This window comes from Equus asinus, chromosome 22 (genome assembly GCF_041296235.1).
Source record: "Equus asinus isolate D_3611 breed Donkey chromosome 22, EquAss-T2T_v2, whole genome shotgun sequence".
NCBI classification, from domain to species: domain Eukaryota; kingdom Metazoa; phylum Chordata; class Mammalia; order Perissodactyla; family Equidae; genus Equus; species Equus asinus.
In genome coordinates this window covers 23,579,933-23,593,382 of record NC_091811.1, presented here as the reverse complement: position 1 = coordinate 23,593,382, position 13,450 = coordinate 23,579,933, and the positions used below count along the sequence as shown (strand labels likewise).

The 13,450-nt window shown below is 36.1% G+C and overlaps 1 long non-coding RNA gene across 7 annotated transcripts in view; it reads left to right on the top strand.

Moving 5' to 3' along the window:
* LOC139041568 (uncharacterized) overlaps positions 1 to 13,450 on the top strand; it is an 81,349-nt gene that overhangs the window by 53,795 nt on the left and 14,104 nt on the right. The gene's annotated exons all lie outside the window — the stretch shown is intronic.

Sequence of the window (13,450 nt, the reverse complement as noted above, 5' to 3'; positions counted from 1 at the left end):
CACCCTCGCTAACACTTTTTATTATCTGTGTTTGGATTTTTTTTTTCAATTTAAATCATAGGCATTCTAATGGACTTGAATGTGGTATCTTATTTTTTTTTTTTTGAGGAAGATTAGCCCTGAGCTAACTGTTGCCAATCCTCCTCTTTCTGCTGAGGAAGACTGGCCCTGAGTTAACATCCGTGCTCATCTTCCTCTACTTTATATGTAGGCTGCCTACCACAGCATAACTTGCCATGCAGTGCCATGTCCACACCCAGGATCTGAACTGGCAGACCCTGGGCCGCTGAAGTGGAATGTGTACACTTAACCACTGTGCCACTGGCCTGGCCTCTTATTTTGGTTTTGACTAACATTTTCCTAATGCTTAGTCATGTCAAGTATCTTCTCATGTGCTTATGGGCCATTTGTGTGTCTTCTTGGGAGAATTGTCTCTTTAAGTCCTTTGGCTATTTTTTAATTGAGTTGTGCTTTTTCACTCTTTGAGTTATAAGAATTCTTTGTATATTCTGGAAATTAGTCCTTTTTCAGATTTATGATTTGAAAATATTTACTTCCTTTCCATGGGTTGCCTTTTTACTGTGTGGCCATTGTCCTTTGATGCAAAAGTTTTTAATTCTCATGAAATCCAATTAATATTTTTTTCTTCTTTTGTTGCCAGTACTTTTGGTGTCATATCCAGGAAATCATTGCCAAATCCAATGTTACAAAGCTTTCCCCCTATGTTTTCTTCTAATAGTTTTATAGGTTTAGCTCCTAGTTTAGGAGCTTTGATCCATTTTGAGTTCACTTTTGTATATGGTGCAAGGTAAGGTTCCAACTTCATTTTTTTGCATGTAGATATCCAGCTTTTCCAACACCCTTTTGTTGAAAAGACTATCATTTTCCCATTGAATGGTTTGTCACCCTTGTCAAAAACTATTTTATCATATATATGGAGTTTATTTCTGGTCTGATTTTTATATTGCATTGGTCTGTAAATCTGTCTTTATCAGTAACACACTGATTACCACGGCTTTGTAGTAAGTTTTGAAGTCAGGAATGTGAGTCTTCCAACTTTGTTCATCTCTTTAAAGATTATTTGGCTACTGGGCGTCCCTTGAGTATCCACATGAATTTTAGGATAGTTTTCTTTTTCTGCAAAATACATTGTTTGGGATTTTGATAAGGATTGAAGTGAATCTGTAGAATGCTTTTGGAAGTATTGACATCTTAACAATATTGTCTTCATCTATGAACATGAAACATCTTTCCATTAAATTTGTGCATATGAAGATACTAAACTCATGATAATTTTTTCAGGAGCACTGGGAGACTAACACGCTGATCAAATAAGTAAATCTATGTTACTGTGTCCAGTAAATTGATTGATTTTTAGAAATCACTTAAAGATAGAAAGTACTAGTTATTCATCATTAATGTATGTAACTTCCCACCCACCTCCCTTTATCATGAGCCCATTTTTCTCCTCTGTTCCTGGGAACCCCTCTGCCATCACCTGTGGAGAGAAGCACGGCCATTCCATCCATCTGGGCTTATACCTTAGGCTGTGGGTCAGGCCCTCCAGGATCACTGAGCTACAGTTGACCTGGCCTGGATGAGGAGAATGACCCAGCCAACTCAAAGAAGGATGAAAAATAGGGTATGTCTGTTGTTTTAAGCCATTAAGGTTTTGAGTGGTTCTTATGCAGTAACTATTAATTGATTCAACCTCTCTTCAAAGAGGCCCTCTCTGACCCCCTATGTTAAAAGCCCTCTGGCTCTTAGAATCAGTCTGTCCAGTTATTTTGCTTTGCTTCCTCAAAGACTTATCTCCATCTGAAAGTTTACTTTTAATTGATTTCTTAGTTATTTTACATATGTACTCATAGGGCAGAAACTCCGCAAGAGCAGGGACCCCCATCTTGTGCACCGTGATACCTCTAGCACCTAGAGCAGTTCCTGACACCTAGAAGATGCTCTGAAAATAGTTGTTCAATAAATGTCTGAATTAATAAAATGGGTTCTATCTCTCTCTAAAAAGCTTCTAAAGTGCTGAAATCTAAGTATACAGTAAATTGCATTATTAAGCCGATGAATTCTCCTTTTAATCAATAAAAATTACTCCCAGAGTTTTGCAATTGGTTTAAGTTATTGTTGATATTCAATATGCTTGCAGTTTGTGCTTTTCTTTTGACTTTATGAATAAATTTGCTGAAGTTTGGGAAAAGTTGTGTCAGGATTTGCTTGCTAGTTACAATTTTAAATTAGAAATCTAATTCTGACTTCTTAATACTTGAGATAGATGATCTCATCGTGTATTTAGTTCTATAGATTCAACCTTGAAACTAACTCTCTTCCCTAAAAACTATTCCTGCACTTTAGAAATGTTGCCAATAGGTAGCGCTCCTGACCTGCAATCTATTAGTGTGAATTGAAAAAGGAAGTTATTACATATATATATTTTTCAATTTCAGCTTTATTGAGGTATAGTTGACATATAAAATACTTAGATATTTAAAATGTACATCATGGTGAATTTATGTGAATATACATTGTGAAAAGATTCCCCCCATCTAGTTATTTAATACATCTATCACCTCACATAGTTATCTTTTTTGTGATAGCATTTAGTTTTACTCTTTAATCAAATTCCAATTATACAATACAGTGTTATGAACTATAGTCACTGTGTTTTACATTAGATCCTCAGATCTTATTCACTTTATAGCTCAAAGTTTGTACCCTTTTACCAACCTCTCCCTATTGACCCCACCCCTTAGGCCCTGGCAACCACTTTTTACTATCTGTTTCTATGGTTTGTCTGTTTTTTTTTTTTTTTTTAAAGATTTTATTTTTTCCTTTTTCTCCCCAAAGCCCCCCGGTACATAGTTGTGTATTCTTCGTTGTGGGTTCTTCTAGTTGTGGCATGTGGGACGCTGCCTCAGCGTGGTCTGACGAGCAGTGCCATGTCCGCGCCCAGGATTCGAACCAACGAAACACTGGGCCGCCTGCAGCGGAGCACGCGAAGTTAACCACTGGGCCGCGGGGCCAGCCCCTGGTTTTTTTTTTTTTTTGATTCCTAATATAAGTGATTCGATGCAGTATCTGTTTATCTTTCTCGTATATTGCTTTATGTTCTTGGCAGTTCTCAGTGTCTGCTGAGACACCAGATGCTCCCTCTGCAGACTCAGTCAAAGCAATTTGCTATGACAACCTTTGTAGTTTTGTATCTGTGATCTTGTGCCTGATTCCAGGGATTTGGGGAGTCACGAATACTTGGAATACAAACAAGGGTGCTCTTTCCTTTTTTAAAAAAGTAAGATTTTTATTTATTCCTCAGTCATATTCTAAGTGCTGCAAATGAAGGAGTGAGTAAGATTGGCAAAACCACTGCTCTCATGTAATTTGCATTTTAGAGGCAAGAAAAACAACAAACAAAGAAAAAAGAAAATAATCAATATTTGTTAGTAATAAGTGCTATGGAAAAAAATAACAGCAGGGCAGAGAGATATAAATTAACAGGGGTGATGGCAATGGGAGGCCTCATTGAAGAGGGGACTTTTGCATAGAGACATGTGGCAGTTAAAGTGAACCATGTAGATTTCAGGCAGAAGGAATATCCCTCAAGCCTGTGAGGCTGGAGGGGCCTAGAGTGTTTGAGGAACACCTGAAAGGCAGTGGAGCAACAAAGGGGGTGAGAAAGAGAGAGTGGCTCATTGAAAGGTCAGACAGGGGGCTGGGGTAGGGGATAATGAGCTGATCATGTAGAGTTTTGTGACCAATGAGGGTTGTGAATTTTACTCTGAGTGAAGTGGGGAAGCCAAAGGAGGGTTTTGAGCAGAATTCTGACGTGGTTTGATCTACATATTACTGGAATCCCTCTATGTGGGCTACAGTAGAAGCAGGGAGACCAGCAGGAGGCTTCCACAATAATCTAGATGAGAGGAGATGGTGACTTGGAACAACCACTATCCCAGTGAGGTGACAGTGGGAGGAGTGAAGAGTGGCCAATTTTGGATATATTTTGAAGATAGAACCAAATAGGTTTGCTTGTCCACTGTAAGTGGGTGTGAGAAAAATGCATTCAAACTGTGATGTCTTTGTTCATACCAACAATTATAATTTACATTTGTGATTTATTTTTACTTTTTAAGCCACTTTCACAAGTGGTTATTTATTTGATACTTAGCAATCCTGTAGGTGGAAATTATTTTATTTTTACTAATGCTGAAATAAAGTATAATAAAGTATTAGTAAGAAATAGACTTTTTAACAAGTCTTTTGAAACAGGTCAGGTTCCTTGCTCTCTCCCTACTCCAATTCTGGAGATGCCATAGAAGTGAGGGGAGAGTATTTAGATTTGAAGATAAAGTAAAAATTACAAGAAACGTTAAAAAGATAGAATGTCGTTGTGACATTGTGTAGAGAAAATAGTAGCTTAAGCCTGGGAATAAACATGGTTGAGAGAGATATTTTGATTTATACTCTCTTCTATCTACCATACTGAAGATCAGTTTCTGGCCCATCCATTATAAGGCAGACAAATAGCAATGCCAGCTCAGAGCTGTAGGGTCTATGGTATAACATCTGGGCTCCATAGCCCGGGCTGAAGAAGGTAAGAGATAATCACACATGATTGGCAGACCTTGAGCCACCCCAAGTTCCTCTTCTTACCTCAAAGGCTAGGGAGTTACAATTAAACAAGAAAAGATCTTGGAAAAGGGCAATGGCTGGTGTAGAGGAATAGCAGTTCCCCAAGGTGAATAGTCATTTGGTGAGGGTTCAGCAGATCATGTGGTTTCCCTTAGTGACACACATCGTGAGTGCACATGCTCCACCTTCTTAAAATCATCAGGAAGATCAAAACCTAGAGTCTGTGCTTTGGCCATTCCTTGGTACTCATTGTCAGACAAAATAACTGGTACTCTCAGGGAAACATGAGAGCATGGGAAAAAATAATCTGACAACTGAAAAGACCATTCACTACAAAAAATATATAAAAATCCTGAGCAATCCAGACAAAAATGAATGAGAACTATTTGAGCATGAAGATAAGGAATTTAAAATCTGTTTTATAGATATCCTCAAAAACATAAATGAGAGGGTGGAGGGAGGAAAAAATGAGAGTACTTGTCTGATTAGTATAGAATTTCAGTTTTGCAAGATGAAAACAGTATGGAGATTTACTGCACAACAAAGTGCATAAACTTAGCACAACTGAACTGTACAATAAAAATGGTTAAGATGGTCAATTTATAAAAAACCAAGACCCATGTATATGCTGCATACAAGAGACACACTTCAGACCTAAAGACATTCACAAACTGAAAGTGAAAGGATGGAAAAAGATATTCTGTGCAAATGGCAAAGAAAAGAAAGTGGTGGTAGCAATACTTATATCAGACAAAATAGACTTTAAAACAAAAACTGTAACAACAGACAAAGAAGGGCACTACATAATGATAAAGGGAGCAATCCAACAAGAAGATATAACACTTGTAAATATCTATGCACCCAACACAAGAGCACCTAAATATATAAAGCAATTATTAACAGATATAAAAGGAGAAATAGACAGTAACAGAACAATAGTAGGGGACTTCAACACTCCACTTACACCCATGGATAGATCATGCAAACAGAAGATCAATAAGGAAACACTAGTCTTAAACCACACATTTGACCAGATGACTTAGTAGATATATAGAACATTCCTTCCAAAAACCACAGAATACACATTCTTTTTAAATGCACGTGGAATATTCTCCAGGATTGATCACATATTAAGCCACAAAACAAGTCTCAATAAATTTAAGAAGATTGAAATACTACCATGCATCTTTTCTGACCACAAAGGCATAAAACTAGAAATCAACTACAGGAAGAAAATCAGAAACACCACAAAAATGTGGAGATTAAACAAAATGCTACTGAACAATGATTAAGTCAATGAAGAAATCAAAGAAGAAATAAAAGAATTCCCAGAGTCAAATGAAAGTGAAAATACTACATGCCAAAATCTATGGGATACAGCAAAAGCAGTTCTAAGAGGGAAGTTTATGGCAATTCAGGCCTACTTCAACAAAGAATAAAAATCCCAAATAAACAATCTAACAGCACATCTAAAGGTACTGGAAAAAGAACAAACGAAGCCCCAAATCAGCAGAAGGACAGAAATAACAAAAATCAGAGCAGAAATAAACGACATTGAGACTAGAAAAAATTATTGAAACCAAGAGCTGGTTCTTTAAAAAGATAAACAAAATAGACAACCCCTTAGCTAGACTCACCAAGAAAAAATAGAGATGCCTCAAATAAATAAAATCAGAAATGAAAGAGGAGAGATTACAACGGACACCTCAGAAATACAAAAGATAATAAAGGAATACTATGAAAGGCTATACGCCAACAAATTGGATAATCTAGAAAAAATGCATAAGTTCTTAGAAACATACAACCTTCCAAAACTGGACCAAGAAGAAGTAGAGAATTTGAATAGACCAATCACCAGTAAGGCGATCAAAACAGCCGTGAAAAATCTCCCCAAAAATAAAACTCCAGGACCAGATGGCTTCCCTGGTGAATTCTACCAAACATTCCAAGAAGACACAATACCTATCCTTCTCAAACTCTTCCACAAAATTGAAGAGGAGTGGAGGCTTCCTAACTCATCCTACAAAGCCAACATTATCCTGATACCAAAACCAGCCAAAGGCAACACAATAAAAGAAAATTACAGGCCAATATCACTGATGAACAATGATGAAAAACTTCAACAAAATGCTAGCAAATCGAATAAAACAATACATTAAAAAGATCATACTTCACAATCAAGTGGGTTTCATTCCAGGGGCAGAGGTGATTCAACATCAGCAAATCTATCAACGTGATACATCACATTAAAAAAATGAAGAACAAAAACCACACGATCATCTCAATAGATGCAGAGAAAACATTTGACAAGATACGGCATCCATTTATGATAAAAACTCTAAATAAAATGGATATAGAATGAAAATACCTCAACATAATAAAGGCCATATATGACAAACCCACAGCAAATATTCTCAATGGAGAAAAACTGAAAGATATCCCTATAAGAACCAGACAAGGATCCAGATAAGGATGCCCACTGTCACCACTCTTATTTAACAAAGTATTGGAAGTCCTAGCCAGAGCAATCAGGCGAGAAAAAGAGATAAAAGGGATCCTTATTGGAAAAGAAGAAGTGAAACTGTCACTGTTTGCAGAAGAGATGATTTTATATATAGAAAACCACTAGAAAACTTTTAGAAATAATAAATGAATACAGTCAAGTCACAGGATACAAAATCAACCTACAAAAATTAGTTGTGTTTCTATACACTAACAACGAAGTAGCAGAAAGAGAAATTAAGAATACAATCCCATTTACAATTGCAACAAAAAGAATAAAATACCTAGGAATAAACTTAACCAAAGGGATGAAAGATCTGTACACTGAAAACTATAAAACATTGTTGAAAGAAATCAAAGAAGACACAAAGAAATGGAAAGATATTTCGTGCTCTTGGATTGAAGAATTAACATTGTTAAAATGTCCATACTTCCTAAAGCAATCTATAGATTCAACGCAATCCCCATCAAATTTCCAACAACAATTCTCACAGAAATAGAACAAAGAACCCTAAAATTTATATGGAGCAACAAAAGACCCTGAATAGCCAAAGGATACCTGAGAATAAAGAACAAAGCTGGAGGTATCACACTCCTTGATTTAAAAATATAATACAAAGCCATAGTAACCAAAACAGTATGGTACTTGTACAAAAACAGACAGACAGATAAATGGAGTAGAATTGAGAGCCCAGAAATAAACCCATACATTTATGGACAGCTAATATTCAACAAGGGAGCCAAGAGCATACAATGGAGAAAGGAAGTTCTCTTCAATAAATGGTGTTGGGAAAACTGGACAGCCACATGCAAAAGGATGAAAGTAGACCATATCTCACACCATACACAAAAATCAACTCAAAATGGATTAAAGACTTGAATGTAAGACCCGAAACCATGAAACTTCTAGAAGAAAACATAGGCAGTGTGCTCTTTGACCTCGATCTCAGAAGCATAGTTTCAAGTACCATGTCTGACTGGGCAAGTGAAACAAAATATAAAATGAACAAATGGGACTACATCAAACTAAAAAGCTTCTGCACAGCAAAGGAAACCATCAACAAAATGAAAAGACAACCTAACAATTTGGAGAAGATATTTGCAAACCATATATCAGATAAGGGGTTAATATAAAAAAAAACAAAAAAATACAAAATATACAAAGAACTCATATGCCTCAACAACAAAAAAACCAACAACCCAATTAAAAAATGGGCAAAAGATCTTAAGAGAGATTTCTCCAAAGAAGATATACGGATAGCCAATAGGCACATGAAAAGATGCTTGACATCATTAGCTATCAGGGCAATGCAAGTCAAAACTACAATGAGATATCACCTCACTCCCATCAGAATGGCTATAATTAACAAGACAGGAAACAACAAGTGTTGGAGAGGATGTGAAGAGAAGGGAGCCCTCATACACTGCTGGTGGGAGTGAAAACTGGTGCAGCCACTATGGAAAACAGTATGGAGTTTCCTCAGAAAATTAAGAATAGATCTAGCATATGATCCAGCTATTCCACTGCTGGGTATTTATCTAAAGAACATGAAAACACAATTGCATAAAGATACATGCACCCTTGTGTTCATTGCAGCATTATTTGCAATAGCCAAGACATGGAAGCAACCTAGTGCCCATCAAGGGACAAACGGATAAAGAAGATGTAGTATATATACATAATGAAATACTACTCAGCCATAAGAAAGGATGAAATCTGGCCATTTGTGACAACACGGATGGCTCTTGAGGGTGTTATGCTAAGTGGAATAAGTCAGAGGCAGAAAGTCAAATACCATATGATATCACTCATAAGTAGACGATAAAAACAATGACACACAAACACATAGCAACAGAGATTGGATTGGTTACCATAGGGGAAGAGGGAGGGAGAGGGCAAAAGGAGAAATTAGGCACACATGTGTGGTGATGAACTATAAGTAGTTTTAGGGTGGTAAACATGATGTAATCCACACAGAATTTGAAATATATTACAATATACATCTGAAAGGTATATAACGTTATAATCCAATTTTACTGAAAATAAAAAAAACCCTAAAAGCTAAACTAAAAAAAAAGACGGTCAATTTATGTTACATTTTTTTTCACTACAATAAAAAATAAAAAAAAGATAATGGGACAACTGGTAACATCAAGTAGGAAGAATAGGTTATAACAAAGAAAAAATTGTGAATACTGGATATGAAAAAATACATAAATAAAGAACATAATTGTTGAGATAGGCAGTAGAATAGAACCAGCTTTAGAACAAGGTAGTGACTGAAAATCATGTGAAGATCTCTCCTAGAAAGTATCACAAAAAATAAAGATACTATATGTATTTATGTATATATATTCATATATATGGAGAGAGAGAGAAGAGGAATAAAAGTTTAGAAATGTTAATATCCATATAATGAGTCTCCCAAAAGTAAGAGAAAAGAAAATGAAGCAAAAGACATGTGAAGAAAAAGAATGGCATATTATTTCACAGAATAAAGATGAAAGACCCATCATTGAAAGAACTCATAGAGGGGCAACAGGAATAACAAGAGAAGGACAGCCGTGCAAAACAGGTTACAGGAAATTTAGGAACATTAGAGTTGATGAGAAAATATTAACAGTGACTAAAGCATAAGAGAAGATCGTGCATAAAATAAAAATATATTGACATTAGAAGTCAACAGCAACACTGAAGGCAGGAAAGAAATGGAGTAATTTTTTTTAAAGTATGGAAGAAAAAGACTTTAAAGATCTAATGTACATCCAAGCAACTATCTTTTAAATTAAGGGGACAATAAATGTATTTTCTGGTATATAAGGCCTCAGAAGACCCTCTCTTAAAACACTTTTTGGAGGAAGGTCTCCAGAAAGAAGAGCACTATATCCGGGAGGTGGCAATGAGCTGTGTGGCATGTAACATGAGTAAAATCACTTAATAAATTTAATTTTATCTAAAAAGACAATTCCCTTCCCTTGAAATTACACTCATAAAAATCAAGAACCAAATTGGGAAGATATCAAGATAGTTTGCGGTAAAGGTGGGGAACAAAAGACACCAAAGGGAATAGACAGCATGTTAAAGTCCTACTGTCCTGTTCAGTGAGAAGATGTGCATTTTGCTAAGTTTCAGAAAATTAAAGGAAAAAATAAACGCAATTAAGGCTTTATTATATTTTGAGTAGAATATATACCTTCCACACCAACATAAAACAATCTGATCTATGCAATGGAAGGCGGGAAAGGAGAAATGACGAGAAACAACAAGAAATGATGGAAAACAGAGAATAGGAAATGGGCTGGTAGAAGGAATACTGAATATAATAGTAATCAAAATAAATTACATAATTACTTTAAACTCCTAGATCAAAGACAAAGACTTTAGATTTATTAGAATAGTCCAAAAGAAACTTGTTAATAAGAGATAAGATAATATGGATAAAAGAGATGGCAAAATGAGAACAAAGAGATGAAAACGGACACCAGGAAACCATGAATTGAAGGAAATCTGGGGTAGTAAATTTGTCATCAGACAAAATAGAATGCAGTGCCAAAAAAATGAATCTCAAAAGCAAGGAGGCATGTTTATCATGGTAAAAGAAAGGATAGATAAGGAAACCATAACAACTATTAATATATTGCGCCCAAGGATGCTATCACAATTATATACATTAAGGAGTGAAATATTGTGCGATAAAGAGAGAACAAGCAACAGGGAAGATTTAGACACATTTCCTGAAAAACTCATAGCTCAAGCAAGCAAAAATAAGGAAAGATATAAAAGATATTATTAAGCTTGAACATATATAACATATAACACTTTATTCAGAAGTAGAGACTACAAATTATTTTGAGCACCCATGAATAATTCTTGAAATCCACTATATACATAAATTTTAAGGAATGAACTTCAAGAAAATATGAAGGTTCATATCGATAGTAAGAGGACTGCTTAAACCTCTGTGACTTGAACCTTAAATAATATACTATAATCTTTGATTAAAGAAAAAATTATAAGGAAAGAAATTTACAACTGAACAACAGTGAAATAATTACATGATATATATTGTGTGATAGAGATAAAGAAAATTCCTTTTGAACAAGATCCATAATTTAAATTTTCTTTATTTAAAGAAACATCAAAGAACAAAAATGCTTAAAAAGTTTTTATAGTGATAAAATACACATAACATAAAAGTTATCATTTTACACTTTTAAGTAAAGAGGTTTGTAGCATTAAGTACATTCACATTGTTGTGCAACCATTACCACCATCCACCTCCGGAAATTTTTCGTCTTCCCCAACAAAACTCTGTACCCATTAAATGCTAACTCTCCATTGTCTGCTTTCACAGCCCTGGGCAACCTTCATTCTAATCTCTGAGTCCACGAATTCAACTACTCTAGGAACTTCATATAATGGATATCATAAAATATTCACCCTTTTGTGACTGGCTTATTTCACTGAACATAATGTCTGCAAGGTTCATCCATGTTGTAGCATGTGTCAGAATTTCCTTTATTTTTAAAGACTGAGTAATACAGTCACCCATCGCTTAACAAGAATACCTTCTGGGAAATGAGTTGTTAGGCAATTGCTTAGTTGTTGTGAGAACATCCTAGCATGTAGTTGCACAAACATAGATGGTATAGCTTACTACAGACCTAGGCTATGTGGTACTAAGCTTATGAGACCACCATTGTACATGCAGTGCATTGTTGACCAAAACATGGTTACATGTCTCATGACTGTGCTCCATTGAAAGAGTCCCTGGACCCAATTGCAACCTTTGTGTGTGGAGTCTTTCCACACCAACAAGCAACTCTTAGGCAACAGCAGGGTGTTTGCAAATTCAACTCAGCTCTGACACAATCTACCTCGAGATAGAATCAGCTTCCACAGGTGAAGGGCTCAGTCCCACAAGACCACCCTCAATTTCTGATGCCAGCTGCAAGTCAAGGTTGTTATCTCTGCTTCTGACACAAATTGGAGGTTCCAGCAAGTCCCTCCAGCTCAGGATGCCAAGTGCAAGTTGGCATTGTTACTTGCACTTCTGACCCACTGGGTATAAATCAGAGGTTCCCATGATGCCCTTCTTGTGTTCCATTAACTTGCTAGCACAGCTCACAGGACTCAAAAAAATCAGTTTGCTTACTAGATTACTGATTTATTATGAAGGAGATTAAAGGATAGGAATCAACAGCCAGATGAAGTGATACATAAGGGGAGGTCCTGCACAAAGGAACTTCTATCCTCGTGGAGCTTGGGGCTCGGCATGTGGCATGTGGAAGCATTTTGGTTGCCCAAGATGGAAACTCTCCTAATCCCCTCTTTCTGGATTTTTATGGAAGCTTCGTCACATACGCATGATTGATTATCTACTGGCCTTTGGTGATTGATGTAACCCCCCCAACTACTCTCCTCCCTGGAAATCAGAGAATGGGAATGAAAGTTCCAACACTCTCCTCATGGTTGGTTTTCCTGGCAACCAGTCTCTCTCCTTAGGTGCTTTGCTAAAGTTGCCTTGATTATCAGAGTTTATGTGGCAGGAGAAAGAGCATGTTATGAACAAGACACTCATTTCACCTTTATGGCACTGAAGCATTGTCAGGCACTGAGGGCAAGAGACCAAATATGATCACACAAGATTCTCCCATTGCTCTTATCAGTCAGGAGATTCCAAGGGTTTTGGGAGATGGGAGTCAGGAACTGTGGATGAAGAACAAATATATCTGAGGAATATATTTTGGTCATACGAATGACCAAACATTTATATTTCTTACAAAGCATCACATGCAATGTATGCATAGACCACATTTTGTTTATCTAGTCATCCATGGGAGGACATTTTTGTGGCTGTGATCTTCTGACTATTGTGAATAACACTGTTCTGCACATGCGTGCAGAATTATATTTGAAACATTTTTTCAGGTTTATGTATTTTGTCTTGTGAACCACACTGAATGAGTTTAGAAACTTGTTAACCTTTTCTATATTTGAGAACAATTTCAATATTACAAGAGTGATATGTTCTTTCATGATATAAAAAGTTAGATATTGAAATTTGCTATGTCCATTGATGCTGGAGGTAATAGTGATAGGTTGTTGGAGACAGTGTTGGATCAAAATCTGCCATTTCTTTCTTGGCTCTTTTCTACTCAACTTTTCCTAAACTTCTTGGGTCAAATTTGGTAATTTAAGTCATCTTACAATAACATCAACATCATTGAAATTTTCATATCAGAATAGAGTTTTACATCATGCTTTCGTGTTCTTTTTAAAATTGATGCACCTAGAGTTAATCTTTCATTT